The sequence below is a fragment of the Electrona antarctica genome (genome assembly GCF_951216825.1).
Source record: "Electrona antarctica genome assembly, chromosome: 2".
In the NCBI taxonomy this organism is placed as follows: Eukaryota; Metazoa; Chordata; class Actinopteri; order Myctophiformes; family Myctophidae; genus Electrona; species Electrona antarctica.
The window spans coordinates 29,213,890-29,232,879 of NC_136807.1; the positions used below are offsets into that span (position 1 = coordinate 29,213,890).

At 44.9% G+C, this 18,990-nt stretch overlaps 1 long non-coding RNA gene across 1 annotated transcript in view; it reads left to right on the forward strand.

The window, feature by feature from the left end:
* LOC306937221 overlaps positions 1-18,667 on the forward strand; it is a 61,343-nt gene extending 42,676 nt beyond the window's left edge. The window contains exon 3 of the long non-coding RNA XR_013791587.1: positions 17,405-18,667. This is a non-coding gene — a long non-coding RNA (uncharacterized lncRNA). The remainder of the gene's footprint in view (positions 1-17,404) is intronic.
* Positions 18,668-18,990: the final 323 nt, after the last annotated feature.

Here is an 18,990-nt window from a genome sequence, read left to right on the forward strand (position 1 = left end):
GCCATTCAATTTAGTTAGTTGAAGGCAGCAAGACTGATTACTCGAGCCACTGGTCGCAGGTAGGTCCGATCTCCAACCTTCACTTCTACCGTTCGAATCCTATCGTCCGCACCAGAAATAGTCTGGGAAATCCTTCCAATAGGCCAAAGGGCCCGAGGTAGCTGTGGATCCACGATCATCACCGGAACTCCAATCTGAATATTCGTCGTCTCCTTTTGCCACTTCTGCCGTACCTGAAGGTTAGGTAGGTAATACCTCAAGAAATGTTTCCAGAAGTGATCCGCCAGTATTTGACTATGTCTCCATCTTTTCCTTCCCAACATGTCTGACTCATCATATTGAACTTGCGGTAATGACACATCTCGCCTCCCCATGAGGAGGATGTTGGGTGTCACAGGGTCGGGATCAGCTACATCCGATGAGGTATAACCTAAAGGTTTGGAGTTCAGAATCCCTTCCACCTCAACCAGAACTGTACGCAGAACCTCTTCTGACACTGTTTGAGCACCCAATGTTACTTGCAAGGCCTGCTTGAGAGATCGGATTTCCCTCTCCCAACAACCTCCGAAATGAGGTGCGCTGGGCGGATTGAATACAAATTTAATTTGCTGCTTGGCCAACTGTGCCTTAATTTCAGGTTGAAGGGTCATAAATGTTTCCTCCAGCTCACGCACCCCTCCTTTAAAGTTCGTTCCTTGATCGGACAATATTTCGAATGGTTTTCCTCGACGCGCAATGAAACGTCTTAATGCCATCAGATAAGAATCCGTGTCCAGACTGCAGAGAAGATCAATGTGGACTGCACGAGTCGTCATGCCTTTGAAGATGATCCCCCAGCGTCGTTCCCTCCTGCGTCCTACTTTAACGAAGTATGGCCCGAAACAATCTACTCCTGTAGAGTAAAATGCTGGTTTGTGGATACGTAATCTTGCAGGAGGTAAATCAGCCATCCTGGGGATGTTTGGAGTCCCTCGCCAAGTGCGACACCCAGTACAACCTCGCTGATATCGTTTAACGGCCTCTCTTCCTCTCAGTATCCAATACTTTCGTCTGATTTCAGCAAACACTCGCTCTGGTCCTGCATGACGCAGTTTCTCGTCATAGTCCTTGATAATCAACTTGGTAATCGCATGCTTGGGGTCAAGTACGATGGGATGTATCGCGTCTGGGTCCAAAAGTTCACTATGGCGAAGTCGTCCCCCTACCCGAATGAGCTGGGTAGTACTGTCGAACTCCGGACAGAGCGTGATTAGTTTGCTATTCTTAGCTAATGCCTTTCCCGAAACCAGTTGGGTAGTCTCACTGGCGAAACAGTCATCCTGGATCTGCTTAACCAGGGCCAACTCAGCTTTCTGATACTCGTCGGCTGTAGGCTCGGGGGAGGGTGACCCAACTTGTTGCGTCACAGTATCCTTAACAAGATCCGCCAAGGTAGTATAGGATGACTTGGTTTGGCTGTACGGCAGGAGATACCTTGGAAGATACAGCCACCCCGTGCCAAACTTGAAGATCTCTCATGATTCTGATACGCCACTCTTCAGGTTGACCCCTCAATCCGACCTGCTTGACAACTGTGTGTAACAAAATGGTTCGCCCCGAACCATCATCCAGAACTGCATATACTTCCATTACTTTGCCACAATTGCAAATTAGAACTTTGCACACCTTTAACATGACATTTCTCCCTTTAGGCGGTGGATAGCCCACATGCAAGGACTCTCCTGCTATAGTCAAGATTGCTGGCTGCGGTAATTCCTCTTGTAAATCCTGTCCCGCCTCGATCTTAGGTGTCCTAGGGTTCCGCAAAGGTTCATCTGCTCTCCGGTTCAACCGGGTCCGGCTCCTATTAATACTGTGAAGAGCCAGAGGGTGCCTTCCACCACATTTCACTCCTAGTCTGTAGTTTACAGTTTCTTGCCTGCATGACGACGTCCATTGCTGATAACACAGCTTCATCTGTCATATCAAATCTCGTTTCGCCATTAAACTCAGTCGTTTGAACCTGCCGCATACCCCAAGATGGTGTGTGCCGTTATTACAGTACTGACTTACGGCTTCTTGCCGTCTTGCTGGTTACTTGGTGTACGATCGGCAGAATTGGGTGCTACTACCGTACCATGCATGATGACTGTTCGTCTCCGGTTATGCTCATGGTCATTTCTGCAAGAGTGACCGTCCAGCCTCCTTGCTGGACTACTTCGGTCCCTATGAACCTGGACTTCTGGTCTGTCAGCTTGCACTTTCATCTCGATATCCTATCAGTGAACGAAGCCTCGGCCGTCCTCCGACTGCTCCAACATCTATGGGAGGGTTGATATAGCTCCGATGCCCTTGCATCATCATGCTGTCCAGACAATGCTCTCATGATATCCACCAGAAGCTCTAGGTGAAAGCCTTCGTTACACGATGACACATGAAGCTCTAGGTGAAAGCCTTCGTTCATTGCCACCCCCAGATTTCCCATGGAAATCTGTACCATATCAAGAAGGCTTGAACAGTAGACCCCTCAGGCCACCCCAATACGAGCATACTGAGGCTTGAACAGAAAACGTCAGCCATTCAAGCCACCCCATTGAGGGCGTCCAAGCTTCGCGCTTTCTTCCTTTGATGTTACGGTGGGTCATAAAAACCTCAAGATCAAATCACATGCCACCCATGAAGGGCGTTCCCTGTCAATGGTTGCTCTCTCTCCTGTACATCACCAGTGCTCTGCACATCACCAGTGCTCTCTCTTTCCTGCACATCACCAGTGCTCTGCACATCACCAGTGCTCTCTCTTACCTGCACATCACCAGTGCTCTCTCTTTCCTGCACATCACCAGTGCTCTCTGACTCTAAGGGCCGGGGATTCGAGATTCTGGCATCCAGATTCTGGTAACTGGGTGGGTCTCACAGCTTCGAGACGCTGCTGCTCACCTATGGAGCAGCCAGGACCGACAGAGCGTTCATGCTCTGACGGCGACAACTGGGTGGGTCTCACAGCTTCGAGACGCTGCTGCTCACCTAAGGAGCAGCCAGGACCGCCAGAGCGTGGCTCTATTGGCAACAGAGTGGATCTCACAGCTTCGAGACGCTGCTGCTCACCTAAGGAGCAGCCAGGACTGCCAGAGCGTTCATGCTCTGGCGGCAACAGAGTGGATCTCACAACTTCGAGATACTGCTGCTCACCTGCGGAGCAGCCAGGACTGCCAGAGTGTTCAGACTCTGGCAGCAACTGGGTTACCATCTGGTTAGAATCTTGCCACTGAGTCAGGGGTTGGCTACTCAAGGTATATGGGTTGTAAAGCCAGATACCTTGGTTCGTATGTGTCTGGAAGACTTCAGCATCCCGTTACTGCGGTAAGCCCTAATCCGTACTCAAGAAGGACCATATAAAATAGCTCAAGGCTGTATTGCTGATTACTTAGCTTAGGACCCCCGCAGTGGTGTCCGGTTAGAACTTAAACCAGGATGCTTTGACTTCTGCCAGTAACGGGATGCTGAAGTCTTCCAGACACATACGAACCAAGGTATCTGGCTTTACAACCCATATACCTTGAGTAGCCAACCCCTGACTCAGTGGCAAGATTCTAACCAGATGGTAACCCAGTTGCTGCCAGAGTCTGAACACTCTGGCAGTCCTGGCTGCTCCGCAGGTGAGCAGCAGTATCTCGAAGTTGTGAGATCCACTCTGTTGCCGCCAGAGCATGAACGCTCTGGCAGTCCTGGCTGCTCCTTAGGTGAGCAGCAGCGTCTCGAAGCTGTGAGATCCACTCTGTTGCCAATAGAGCCACGCTCTGGCGGTCCTGGCTGCTCCTTAGGTGAGCAGCAGCGTCTCGAAGCTGTGAGACCCACCCAGTTGTCGCCGTCAGAGCATGAACGCTCTGTCGGTCCTGGCTGCTCCATAGGTGAGCAGCAGCGTCTCGAAGCTGTGAGACCCACCCAGTTACCAGAATCTGGATGCCAGAATCTCGAATCCCCGGCCCTTAGAGTCAGAGAGCACTGGTGATGTGCAGGAAAGAGAGAGCACTGGTGATGTGCAGGTAAGAGAGAGCACTGGTGATGTGCAGAGCACTGGTGATGTGCAGGAAAGAGAGAGCACTGGTGATGTGCAGAGCACTGGTGATGTACAGGAGAGAGAGCAACCATTGACAGGGAACGCCCTTCATGGGTGGCATGTGATTTGATCTTGAGGTTTTTATGACCCACCGTAACATCAAAGGAAGAAAGCGCGAAGCTTGGACGCCCTCAATGGGGTGGCTTGAATGGCTGACGTTTTCTGTTCAAGCCTCAGTATGCTCGTATTGGGGTGGCCTGAGGGGTCTACTGTTCAAGCCTTCTTGATATGGTACAGATTTCCATGGGAAATCTGGGGGTGGCAATGAACGAAGGCTTTCACCTAGAGCTTCATGTGTCATCGTGTAACGAAGGCTTTCACCTAGAGCTTCTGGTGGATATCATGAGAGCATTGTCTGGACAGCATGATGATGCAAGGGCATCGGAGCTATATCAACCCTCCCATAGATGTTGGAGCAGTCGGAGGACGGCCGAGGCTTCGTTCACTGATAGGATATCGAGATGAAAGTGCAAGCTGACAGACCAGAAGTCCAGGTTCATAGGGACCGAAGTAGTCCAGCAAGGAGGCTGGACGGTCACTCTTGCAGAAATGACCATGAGCATAACCGGAGACGAACAGTCATCATGCATGGTACGGTAGTAGCACCCAATTCTGCCGATCGTACACCAAGTAACCAGCAAGACGGCAAGAAGCCGTAAGTCAGTACTGTAATAACGGCACACACCATCTTGGGGTATGCGGCAGGTTCAAACGACTGAGTTTAATGGCGAAACGAGATTTGATATGACAGATGAAGCTGTGTTATCAGCAATGGACGTCGTCATGCAGGCAAGAAACTGTAAACTACAGACTAGGAGTGAAATGTGGTGGAAGGCACCCTCTGGCTCTTCACAGTATTAATAGGAGCCGGACCCGGTTGAACCGGAGAGCAGATGAACCTTTGCGGAACCCTAGGACACCTAAGATCGAGACGGGACAGGATTTACAAGAGGAATTACCGCAGCCAGCAATCTTGACTATAGCAGGAGAGTCCTTGCATGTGGGCTATCCACCGCCTAAAGGGAGAAATGTCATGTTAAAGGTGTGCAAAGTTCTAATTTGCAATTGTGGCAAAGTAATGGAAGTATATGCAGTTCTGGATGATGGTTCGGGGCGAACCATTTTGTTACACACAGTTGTCAAGCAGGTCGGATTGAGGGGTCAACCTGAAGAGTGGCGTATCAGAATCATGAGAGATCTTCAAGTTTGGCACGGGGTGGCTGTATCTTCCAAGGTATCTCCTGCCGTACAGCCAAACCAAGTCATCCTATACTACCTTGGCGGATCTTGTTAAGGATACTGTGACGCAACAAGTTGGGTCACCCTCCCCCGAGCCTACAGCCGACGAGTATCAGAAAGCTGAGTTGGCCCTGGTTAAGCAGATCCAGGATGACTGTTTCGCCAGTGAGACTACCCAACTGGTTTCGGGAAAGGCATTAGCTAAGAATAGCAAACTAATCACGCTCTGTCCGGAGTTCGACAGTACTACCCAGCTCATTCGGGTAGGGGGACGACTTCGCCATAGTGAACTTTTGGACCCAGACGCGATACATCCCATCGTACTTGACCCCAAGCATGCGATTACCAAGTTGATTATCAAGGACTATGACGAGAAACTGCGTCATGCAGGACCAGAGCGAGTGTTTGCTGAAATCAGACGAAAGTATTGGATACTGAGAGGAAGAGAGGCCGTTAAACGATATCAGCGAGGTTGTACTGGGTGTCGCACTTGGCGAGGGACTCCAAACATCCCCAGGATGGCTGATTTACCTCCTGCAAGATTACGTATCCACAAACCAGCATTTTACTCTACAGGAGTAGATTGTTTCGGGCCATACTTCGTTAAAGTAGGACGCAGGAGGGAACGACGCTGGGGGATCATCTTCAAAGGCATGACGACTCGTGCAGTCCACATTGATCTTCTCTGCAGTCTGGACACGGATTCTTATCTGATGGCATTAAGACGTTTCATTGCGCGTCGAGGAAAACCATTCGAAATATTGTCCGATCAAGGAACGAACTTTAAAGGAGGGGTGCGTGAGCTGGAGGAAACATTTATGACCCTTCAACCTGAAATTAAGGCACAGTTGGCCAAGCAGCAAATTAAATTTGTATTCAATCCGCCCAGCGCACCTCATTTCGGAGGTTGTTGGGAGAGGGAAATCCGATCTCTCAAGCAGGCCTTGCAAGTAACATTGGGTGCTCAAACAGTGTCAGAAGAGGTTCTGCGTACAGTTCTGGTTGAGGTGGAAGGGATTCTGAACTCCAAACCTTTAGGTTATACCTCATCGGATGTAGCTGATCCCGACCCTGTGACACCCAACATCCTCCTCATGGGGAGGCGAGATGTGTCATTACCGCAAGTTCAATATGATGAGTCAGACATGTTGGGAAGGAAAAGATGGAGACATAGTCAAATACTGGCGGATCACTTCTGGAAACATTTCTTGAGGTATTACCTACCTAACCTTCAGGTACGGCAGAAGTGGCAAAAGGAGACGACGAATATTCAGATTGGAGTTCCGGTGATGATCGTGGATCCACAGCTACCTCGGGCCCTTTGGCCTATTGGAAGGATTTCCCAGACTATTTCTGGTGCGGACGATAGGATTCGAACGGTAGAAGTGAAGGTTGGAGATCGGACCTACCTGCGACCAGTGGCTCGAGTAATCAGTCTTGCTGCCTTCAACTAACTAAATTGAATGGCTTGGGCCCACATCACCGGTGTAGCTGCTGGGGATAGCATAGCGACTGGGGCTACATCTATCTTCCGAGGTATCTCCTGCCGTACAGCCAAACCAAGTCAATAATATTGAGGGAGCATTGATCGCCAAATAGCTTGGATTGTGAGCATACACAGATCGTCAGCAGACTAATGGAGAGAGATTAACATCTTTGAGAGCCTCCCTTGCTGGATAACTACCAGGCCTGGCCTGTTAGAACCTAGCCGAAAGAAAGGACAATTGTCTGAGTCTTCTGGATGCGGTATAGATTTCAACGTGAAATCTGGGGTGGCTGTAACGAAGACTCTGACTAGGACGTTGGGCTATATGATATATGACATGTTTAGTATGACAATCCCTATATTTGGGCCCGAGCCGACCTAGTGCTGATATCGATAGATATGGTAGAACCATATATGGATAGAACCATATATGGATAGATCTAACTGGCTTAGTCATCGTGACAAGCCTGGTCGGAGAATATATACAGGGTCGGCTTCAGGGAGAAGGCAGAAGTCAAAGCATCCTGGTTTAAGTTCTAACCGGACACCACTGCGGGGGTCCTAAGCTAAGTAATCAGCAATACAGCCTTGAGCTGTCGCACACCGCCCTTTCCAAAATGGCAGCAGCATGGCTGCGACCTGCCTCACAGCGACATCGCGTGCAACCTTTAAAGGCACCACGTCATCACAGTGACATCACTGTGATGTCACGCTGGTGCGCACGCTGCATGCACGCCCAAGGTTAGTTTTTGTCCGTGAAAAAATGTAGTCGACACCAGGGCAGGAATTTCACGGCGGCCACGGCGGCCATGGCCGTCGTTGCCCCTCTCTTTGGCCGTGTGCCCCTCGAAAAAGTATATGCCCATACGGCCACAGTGGCCGTGGTGCCCCGACCGGCGCCCACAGAAGTTCTTTTTACCGTTTTTCCTCTGCGCAATTTTCCAGTAATTACGGTAACCAATGTTCCCCGCAGAACAAATCTGTGTTGTAGTTGTGTTGCCATTTGCAAAGTGGTTTATTCTTTTGCGGTACTTTGCCTTAATAACTACCCCCGCTGCCGCTGGTCGTCATGACGCGCGTGCACACACACACACACACACACACACACACTCTCACACACACACACACACACACACACACACACACACACACCCGCACGCCTCCTCCTCCGCGCCACACATACACGCACTGACAGAGTAAACAGAGAGCATTTAGCCCACACGCTGCCTACTAGTGTAGCTAATCTAGCTATCCGGTCAAACTGCAACTATCACTCAAAACAAAATAATGTTTTCTACAGTTGCGACAGTGTGGCGGTCCTACGTCACATTCATTAACGTTGGTCGCTGGTCGGACATGGTCCAGCTGATTTATTTTTGTCTAATGCGAAACAGCGTGGCTGTCCATACAAGGAGGAGGAGAGATGATCTACTCCATTCTACCGTATCTATCTAGCCCACCAAAACAAACGTAAATGTACTTTTGCGTCGCATTATGGATGGCGACAGAAAAATACCATGGATACAATTGTTCCCCTGTGCACAGCACACACTGTCTCCAGGTAAGAACAAAAAACTGATCTGAAGCTGCACTTTCACTTTGTGTTGACAGTTGACTTATCTCCAGAGTCCTCAGTCCTGCAGCGGTGCAGCCCCACAATGGAGAAATCTTATCTGTCACTAACCTCTCTACAATGCCATGTTATTCAATATATTAGTTTAGCACAAAATATAGGCTTTTCTAAACCAAGCCCTTATTCAAAAGTTATGTAGGCTGTCATTGTATTTTCTGTGAATTAACTCACAGTTTAACCCAATGATCCTCAGCCATTTCAATTTCAAGGACCCCCAAATTAAATTTATATGAATTAGCCTAGGGTGACAGCCTGACAGGGTCCTAGGCCATTTCATTATGATTTTCATCTCTGGACTGGGACCCCAAAACATGTTTACAATATTTTACAACAGTAGCTACTTATATTTTGTTATTTAAAGCTGTGATTATTTATTTAAGAAGCACTGTTCTGAACCAATGTTCGCCTTGAAAAAAATCATTCTTAACCTTTAAGCTAAAATAATTATGACCGGGGACTTAACATCATTTTTTAATTGATGGCCTTCATGCCCTGGCACTTGGCCTTGTGCCCTCAAAAAGTTGACCACACTAAAGGCCAAGTGGCCTTGCCCCTAAAAGGATGAAATTCCAGGCCTGGTTGTGTATCAGTTGTGTTTGATCCGATACTGTTAATTTTATAATAATTGTGCTGATGCCCTAGCGCTGAAGTCACTTGTAAATATTGGAGGTCCTTGACATTAATATGTTTGGGGCCAGTAAATGAACCTTGCACAGCGGGTACATGACTGTGTACCCGCTGTGGCGGTAGGTCCTCCTCCTCCAGCCTGTGTGTGTGTGTGTGTGTGTGTGTGTGTGTGTGTGTGTGTGTGTGTGTGTGTGTGTGTGTGTGTGTGTGTGTGTGTGTGTGTGTGTGTGTGTGTGTGTGTGTGTGTGTGTGTGTGTGTGTGTGTGTGTGTGTGTGTGTGTGTGTGTGTGTGTGTGTGTGTGATTTCAAAAGCGTCTCGTTAAGAACGCGATGCGTGGCGCCCGCTGGCCTAGTGGTCCAGGTGCATGCCACATATAGGCTCTGGCCTGACAGCGCGTCGCGTGTTCGAGTCCCGTTCATGACGACCTTTGCTGCATGCCTTTGCTCTACGCGCAGAAAACATTTTGACGACGTATGCACACTGGCGCATCGGTTGTGTGCCCCCCTGATTATTAATAACATCTTAACATGTAAACACAACATGAACATAGTACTCTTATTATGCATATCGCATTCTCGCAGAGAAATATTAGGTGTTAAAAAAGGGGGAAAAAAAATAATAATAATAAAAAGAAAGTGACCCCCCCCCCGAACCTCTGAATGACGTCATATTGAGCCGAACAGAGTTGTTTTCAGCACTAAATAGGAGTATAAATCAGCCCTTACGGTGCCAGAAGAACAGATCACTTTGAATTGTCCACTCAATGCAGATCAGTCAATCACTTGTCTTGGTTTCAGGGACGTGGTCAGTCACCTTCTGTTTGTTGTTCAGCAACAGCCACTGTGCAATGAGAAATCTCATCATAATAAGAACCCATTAACCTCTACTTAAATTGGCAAATCTGAGCTTTGTCAGGCCTGAAATTGTAGCAATTAGAAGCAAAAACTCAATCACGGTGGTGCATAATTAATTTCTCTTGCGTGTTAATTCTGCTGTGGACAGACAGGAAATGGTTTTAATAATCCCCCTGAGAAAATGTGAATTGAATATCTCATAATATCTCTCAGCTCATATTTAAATAATGTTCCATCATGCACTGGAAAGTTCAAGTCAGTTTGCTCTCATTAAAGTAGCCTGGTCTTTATTACTGTATACACACATTTCTTTGGAAGAAATTATTGCCCTCTGACCTCAACCGCCAACGCAACCGCAAAGCAGGGTTGTGGGAACAGCCAAGTTTAACAGTGGATATCATTCTCTGTCCAATATTTGTAAGATGGGCATTGTGTCATCATCAAAGCTCACAGAATCATCAAAGATCGCAGCCATCCCAACCACACTGACTGTTACAAATACTGCCACTTGGAAAGTGACTGCGATTCCTCACCCAGACAATCGGCCATATAAACAATCTAGCCAACGGAAATAGAAACAAAAACGTTATTGCCATGCAAATTGTGAATTATGAATTATTTATGACCTCTGACCACAACATTAAGAAGTAGTAAAATGTTGAAATCATACCAACTAATTAACCCTTGTGTAGTGGTGAGATGAAGATGCAACAGCTGGCAAAATAAGAAGTTGATTAATTGGCATGTTTCATGGCAGCACTACTGCACACAGAATGAAACGTGCCAGGACGTTGACTTCCACGTGGAGATACAGTAGTCAGACTTTGCACTTTGGTAGGAAATAGTTCTATTCTAACTGAAAAGTGTTGATAATGAGGTCTGCATGTGGACTGTCTATCACCACTAACCAGATTGTGAGTTTTGGAAAGAGACGGATGAATTCTTCAAGACAGCTCCATTGCTTTGGGATGTCGACACAAGACTGACACAAGACATCTCAACCCCAGAAATGTCTGAACCTTGATTTAAATACACAGAAGCTAAAATCAATATCATTTAGCATTTTGAGTGAACGTCCCCTGTAACCCCCTTCATAATGGGACCATCTACCGTTTCTAGCTACAGAATGTCACTCATGATCACACCTTCACTTCATCTATCTATCTCATGTCTGCCATACACACCCAGTGATGCTATAAGAAAAACCCCATCTGCTGCCTTCTCAATGTAAATATTTATTTCATTCTTTTCAGTTTCCCTGTCAAGTCTTCAAAATCTCAAAATGGGTCCAGAAAGACCTCACAGACACTCAAGTGTTAACCTGCTAACTCTGTCATCCTGTCAACATTGACCACAAACTGTATGTCATCATTTACATCACCCATTACAAACATTTAATAGTTTGTTTGCAGGACAATAACACTCTTTTTGTGTTCTAAATGTCCTTTCTTATGTCTCGATATACAGTATCAGTTATACTCAGAGCAGCACTAAAATGAACATTACCCTTTGTTTTGCACTGTACATGTTCTGCACACGTCTTGACCATTTATTTCGATTTCTATTTTTTGCTTGAGGGGCGCCATTGACAATGAATGGAGAATTTTCGTCATATGTGTCTGAGCAAATCGACATGCTACGTCATGATGCAGATGTATGATGATAAGAGTGCGGCGCGCCCCTCACTTCACATGGGTGTAATTTTTTGAGGCGCTAACCCCTCCTATATACAGATTTTTGTCCTAACTTGTGTCACAATTGCCATTGACAATGTAAGGAGAATTTACGTCATATGTGTCTGAGCCAGTCTTTTATTTTTGAGTGCCGCTTTTTCCACTTAGTTGGTTTATGAGTGAAGTTATTTTCAAAGCTGAGCACCCACTGCCTCAACCAAGGGCAGTTTCCAGAGGAAGCACACCGGCTTTTCTTTCGGTACCATAAATCTTACCTTGCCTGAAAGTAATCACAACAAATATCAACAGGAACAAACCTGGTAATAATGCATTTATGTGTAATGTGATTACACTAATATGCTTTTAACACTGTAATTTCCTGTAATTGGCAGAAAGGCAGTTTGATTTCAACTAAATAGAAGTGATGTAATGCCTAATAAAGGCTGTATTTTATTTATTTAAGCAGCTTTATTTTAAGCAGTTATTTATTAGTAAATTCAGAACACCACGAACTGATGGAGGGGAAAGGAACTGGTTGGAATAACGTGTTCCCTCCACGCGCTACATCCAACCCGGGAAACTCCCCCCTGTCAGGTGTAAAGGAGCGACTTGGACACTCATGCATGAAGGAAGCATGAGTTCAAGTCCGTTGCTCTCCCCAGGTTGGCGGAGGGTGTGTAGAGCCCAGAATCAGATTAGATAATTGACACAGGGGTGAAAAATGGGTTACAAAATCATGAAAAAAAATAAAATGAAAAAAAAGTATACCCCGAACATAATACCCTCCACATCCACATGCACACACTTTGGGCTCCATTTTCGTCACCACTAAACCCCTTATCCCTAAACTTCTTTGCCTTTTTTTTACTATTTTGCAAAACATTTTTGAATAGTTAAAATGGCCAGTCCACAAGCTCACAACATGTCAATGTAGATTGGCTAGTTGAACTATTCAAAAATGTTTTTCAAAATAGTAAAAAAAGGCATACGTTTACGGATATGGGGTTTAGCGGTGACGAAAATGGAGCCCTTTGTGTTCTCTCTTCAGTTGCTACTGCAACTTTTGCGTGTGTGTGTGTGTGTGTGTGTGTGTGTGTGTGTGTGTGTGTGTGTGTGTGTGCGCGCGTGTGTGTGTGTTGACACACCTGTGTGTCCATTCCCAGAGGCCTCATTAACTGTCCTGATGGGAAGTCTCACAGCACCCTGAGATGCCGAGAGACTGTTCTGTTCGATGTGCAAACAAAAGCTTCAAAGTGGGCTATCAGTACACAGGCACTCGTATGCAGAGGACATACTGTATGCACATCATGCACACACAACACGTGCACATGTACTGTACAGTATTAAAAAAAACCAATTTATAGCTGTACATTTATCAACGCTCTTTCCATCCATCTGTGACCCGGCAGTTACGTTTCCGGAATCATGACTTTTTTGTGCTAATGTCCATGTGCTAATACGTTTGAAAATGTATTCATACGGTATTATGCAGTTATGCAAAAAAACTGAGACATGTATTTAGAAGGAAAGGAGGGGGAAGAGAATAGAAACAATTCCGTAATTGTACCATGAGCATTATCCACCTCACATCACGGGTTTCCATGGCATTAGATATGATATCTGAATACTCCCATCCGTTTCTCCCCAGGCTAGTCGCTTAAAGAACGATGATTGTGCCTGAGGGACTGCTTACTAAAGGAATGTATTTTCTAATTAGATAAACCCTTCCCCAATTTGCTGGCTGCCTAACCATAAAGCATGGCAGCTAGAGAAACCTCACAGCCAGCTTGAGATGCTGCCAATCCACAGCTCCCCAATGCTCAAAAACACATGGCCAACAAGAAAATATAGCTTGTGTTTGTGTATGTGTGCGTGTTTGTTTCTCTACGTACGTGAACATCTGTGAAAATACAGTCTGTACTGTTCACTGTACAATTTCGTTGTCTAGCCAAAGCAAACTCATTAATTAGCTAATGTGTGTCTTGGTTACCCACAACTACACACATTGGTTCAACAAATACTTCCCTTTGTTTTCTTCAATTTCTATCTTGCTTCCTTTTTCTTTCTTTTAATTTTACCATACTGCAACATACATTGAATATTCAATTTGATGTCTATGACAAAGAAATGTACAGTGCACAATTGTTGAAACAGAATGTACACACTTACAGGACAATATTTTAAAATGCACAAGAAAATGAACCACTTGTATTGACATACAAGTTATGAATTATGAATACGTTTTGTCCTCTGGCCATGACAGGAACGACCAGTAGAATATTGAAATCATACATCATACACTTGATTTAAACAAAGCAATATGTGAAAACGGTTACATTATGTTCCTATGCTAATCTTTGACAAAAAATAAAGTACATATAGGTCTTAACTAACTCTTACCAATATAAATCTGAGACACTGCCGTTATTATTTTAATAGCCACAAAGTCAAAGGTATGTCTGTGTCACATGTATTGGAACAGAAACACCCAGTTGTGCATAAAAGCAGGAAAACATGTTCGCCCTCCGTTGTCTTTAGTTTCCGTTGAGAGAGAAGCGAGTATGTGAAATGTGAAACAATATCACACATGGACGGACACTCTTAATTAGGAATGAGATGGATTGAATTTAGCAAGAAGGGAGAACATACCAGCCATGGATGGATAATTAAGATGCTAATAGTACTTGCGCGCCTGCAGCCACCTGCTCACACACCAAAACCAAGACTTTGCCTTTTGTCTCTAAAGATTAATTCATTAAATGGTACTTATGTGGCTACTGGAAACATTCAATTTCTCTCAGTTTAAAGAGGCACTTCAAAAGTTGGTAATGCATCACTCAGGTCAGGAGCATGAGATTCTTAATCTATTTGGAGGAGAGGGCTTTCTGCAGTCTTATGGAACGGTGAATATAATACTTTACAATGGTCTGCTGTTTCAACAAATTAGTTTAATCATTACTTACATTTCTATGGAATAACGTTTGGATTAATCTGCAACACAATTTTACATGATTATTCAAAAGAAAGTATAGACCTATAGTATAGGCCTATTAAACATGTGTATACCTCTGCAGTTAATTATGGCTGGGCAATATACAGTATCAACATTATACCAATGTTGTGATATGAGACTAGATATTATCTGGGAATAATATGGATATCATAATATTGTGATAGTTACCTAATTATAATATGGGCATTATTTGTGATTATCTGTCAAACCAGAGCGGTGCCCGGAACCATGCATGTTGGAAATGGATGCCCCACCCAGTTATTATGTCTGTCGTCTGTGTCTCTTTTCTGCCCATATATGGAGTTCTTTGTCAGGCATGATCAAATATGGAGTCTATGCAGATGTCAGAACCATCATTGTGATGTCAGAACAGGCCAGCTCCATATATGGAGATCTGATCTGATCAGGTGTGATCAATTGGCTAATTTGGGCCCTGTCCAGAGCCCGGGAAGAGGCTTTTATGCTGGTTCTGGACAACGGTGTATCCGACGGACTTGACACCGGGCACTTCACTCCCTGTGGTGGTGTGGAACGCGTGTGTCAAGTCGTGTGTTGAAGTCGGCGGGGCGAACAGTTCCCGAGTTACGTGGATTACAGACGTACACACGTACGTACAGAGTCTTGGTGCATTTATAGATTAGATTAGATAATCTAATTTGTAAAAGCACCAATTTCTGACCACAATATGGTATTCTGATGATGATGATAATATGGTATTCTGTCAAATAAATGTAGTGATATTTGATTTGGTCCATATCGGCCAGCCCTATAGTGAATCAGGATGATTCGCATTGCAGTATAGAAGCCTGAATGTACAGGTACTTTGCCAACTCAAAACCACAATTGGCAATAATAATTGTCATTGGTACTCCTCTGGATCTAGAATTATACCGTATTTTCATGTGTGTATTTCATGTTTTGGCCATTGACATCCATGGACAAAAATGTGCAATCAGTAAATTCAGACCGCATGCAGTTCCAAGCGTTGTGTCGGCTGCCTAACGCTGTGCCACGTACTGGACTGGTGTACAGTCCGTTTTTATTATTATTATAAATATTATTCTCTCGTATCGGTATTCGGTATCGGCTAACACAGAAATTGCGGTATTGGGATCGGTTCGTGAACGAAAGTGTATTGGGACATCCCTATAATTTTTTTTATCATTTTCGGCAAATACGAGACTTAGCGTTGGGGGTGTGTCAGCTATAGTGACACCTACTTTTATTCCAGCTTCTCCACACACACACACACACACACACACACACACACACACACACACACACACAGTCTCTCACTCTCTCTCTGTTAAACATGACAAGTCAACTTGAACCGTGTTCTATTCATTACTGGATCAGCTCTTGCATTTCACTGCTCTCTCTGTCTCTCTCTCTCTCTCTCTCTCTCTCTCTCTCATTGTGCAGTGATGTGGTCCAACACAACAGACAGTAATGTGAACAGGTTACAGGTGGCTCACAACAAAGCAACTCGTATAGTGCTATCCAACGAGTATAATTACAATGAACATTAGTGGTTAAGTGTAAAAAGCAGGTTGTATTATTCATTGTCAAAACATCATCACAACTAAAACTCCAGAGATAATTTGTAATAATCACTATAGTGATTGTAACACTTTATTCTTCTTCTAGAGTAACCTTTTACTCAACCCAGAACCAGGGGTGACATGACATTGTAATTGGCTGGCAAAATGAGTGTGGGGGCCTATATAAGTGATTGCGGGAACTACACTTTGACATTTTCCCAAAATTGTGACTTTTCTCGTTTATCATTGTTCTCAGATACACATAATGATTTTACTCGCAGTGTTTCCCCTAGAGGCTATATGTATTATTGTGTGGTTGGTCAGCACAGTAAGATTTTTAGTAGGCGGCCACAAATAGGCAAAAAAAGGCAAAAACCACCAAAGACTACCCTGACTCCGCCAGATGGTGGCAGTAGTGAGTTCCTCCTCCTGCTTCCACTCTCTCGGGCAGAGACAATGTACTCCGAACCAGTGCTGATCGTAGCGATATGCGGCCGCTAGAGGCGGGATCAACACAAGAGCGGCGAGACTGATGACGTATTGAAGCTGTGCCACAGCGCAAATGTAAACACAACCTAACAAGACTACAACTCAAAATTATTATGGAGATATCAGATTTTTGTCCCACTGCTTCGGGTTCATCGTTTCTGCTTGAGAGAGACCAGATGCAGGTAGGAGGAGGGAACTTGTGAACTTAATACTGCTGCAATCTGGCAGTCAGGTAAAAGACTGCAACAGACAGCAAAAAAAATGCATGCATGTGTGAAAAGCTCCCCCCCACTATCAGCTTCTGGCTAGAGGAAACAGTGACTGAGCAGTCAGAGGGTGGGTTCCTGTTCCCTTCATGTATAGTAGAACCAATGTTAAACAAAGAACAGTCCATTACAGAGCAATGGTGGCATGGAACTCATTACCTATCTGGCTTTGGTATGTGACTCTGTGAGCGCTGCAGCAGTTTGTGGAGAGTTGGTGGAGATTGTAAGGGAAGAGAGATGGCTCACTCCTCTTTAGTTTAGTTACACTTAACAATGAAAAAACTATGGTTAAGACGTTAAGTGGAAAAAAACCTACCTGATTATTGCAAAAAACTCCAGTGATTAGGTGCCGATTCGATTAATCAATTACTAAATAAAAACAAATTGAATAATCGATTTGATTGCGATTCATCGTTGCAGCCTTATTGCGTATGTCTAGCATAACATAACATTTAATTCATCCTCTCTCCCCATTCTCCATCGCAGAAGTCTTTCCTGACCAACTCAAACATATCTACAGCAGAGTTTGTCATCTCAACCAACACCAGATAATTCATACAGGCTTGAAGCCCTACCACTGTGATCAGTGTGGGACTAGGTTCAGCACGAGAGGTGACCTAACAAAACACCAGAGAATTCACACAGGAGAGAAGCCATACTACTGTGACCAATGTTGGACTAGGTTCAGCATGAGCAGTCATCTCAAACATCACCAGAGAATTCATACAGGAGAGAAGCCCTACCACTGTGATCAGTGTGGGACTAGGTTCAGCCGGAGCGATCATCTCAAAAGTCACCAGAGAATTCATACAGGAGAGAAGCCCTACGTCTGTGATCAGTGTGGGACTAGGTTCAGCCGGAGCGATCATCTCAAAATTCACCAGATAATTCATACAGGAGAGAAGCCCTACCACTGTGACCAGTGTGGGAAATGGTTCAGCCAGAAAGGTAATCTCAAAAATCACCAGAGAACTCATACAGGAGAGAAGCCTTACCACTGTGACCAATGTGGGACTAGGTTCAGCAGCAGTAGTTATCTCAAACTTCACCAGATAACTCATACAGGAGAGAAGCCTTACCACTGTGGCCAGTGTGGGACTAGATTCAGCCAGAGCAGTCATCTCAAACTTCACCAGAGAACTCATACAGGAGAGAAGCCTTACCACTGTGACCAGTGTGGGACTAGGTTCAGCTCGAAAAGTACGCTGAAACTGCACCAGATAATTCATACAGGAGAGAAGCCCTATGCATGCGACCAATGTGGGAAACGGTTCAGCCAGAGCAGTGCTCTCAAAAGTCATCAGATAATTCATACAGGAGAGAAGCCCTACTACTGTGACCAATGTGGGGCTAGATTCAGGGAGAAGAGTAATCTCAAAAGTCACCAGAGAACTCATACTTACTCTAAAGATGTCATGTCAGAGAGCAGGTGTAGCTGATCTACAAGCTCCCTCGTGACACGCTGTGAGCTTGCACATCAGCTATTTGCGCTGGTTAAAACAACATTCTGTGTAAAGTAAAGGTGTTTGAACTGAGCAACACCCACAGCCATAATACTAGAGGGAACAATCTGGTACCACCCACTTACAAAACAAACATGGGTAAATTATCCTTCCACAGCACTGCCACCCAAGTGTGGAATGCCCTGAATCCCTCCCTCAAAAAATGCAAATCACTGGTGTCTTTTTAAAACAGGCCTGGAAATACAACTTTTCCAGGAAATTAACGCTCCTCCCTTAGTCAAGTGTTTTTTTTGGCATCCTTTTATAAGAAGGTGTTTAAGTGTTTAAGTGTTTGACTGTACTTCTGCCTAATAAAGTAATTAATCAATCAATCAATCAATCAATCAATCATCTATTATGTAAATACATGTGTTTAATAACTTAGTCACTGTGGAAAATATTAATATTTTTGACTTTTCTATCTGTCTATCACTCCAGTGACTCCACCCTCTCCATGTCACATCACTTGCATCTGATTATACTTGGGGAAATAAGGGTGATTCCCTAAAAATAAAAAGAAAAGAAAAGAAACTGCACAAATGCATAAGAAATGTTTGGAAACAATGGAGT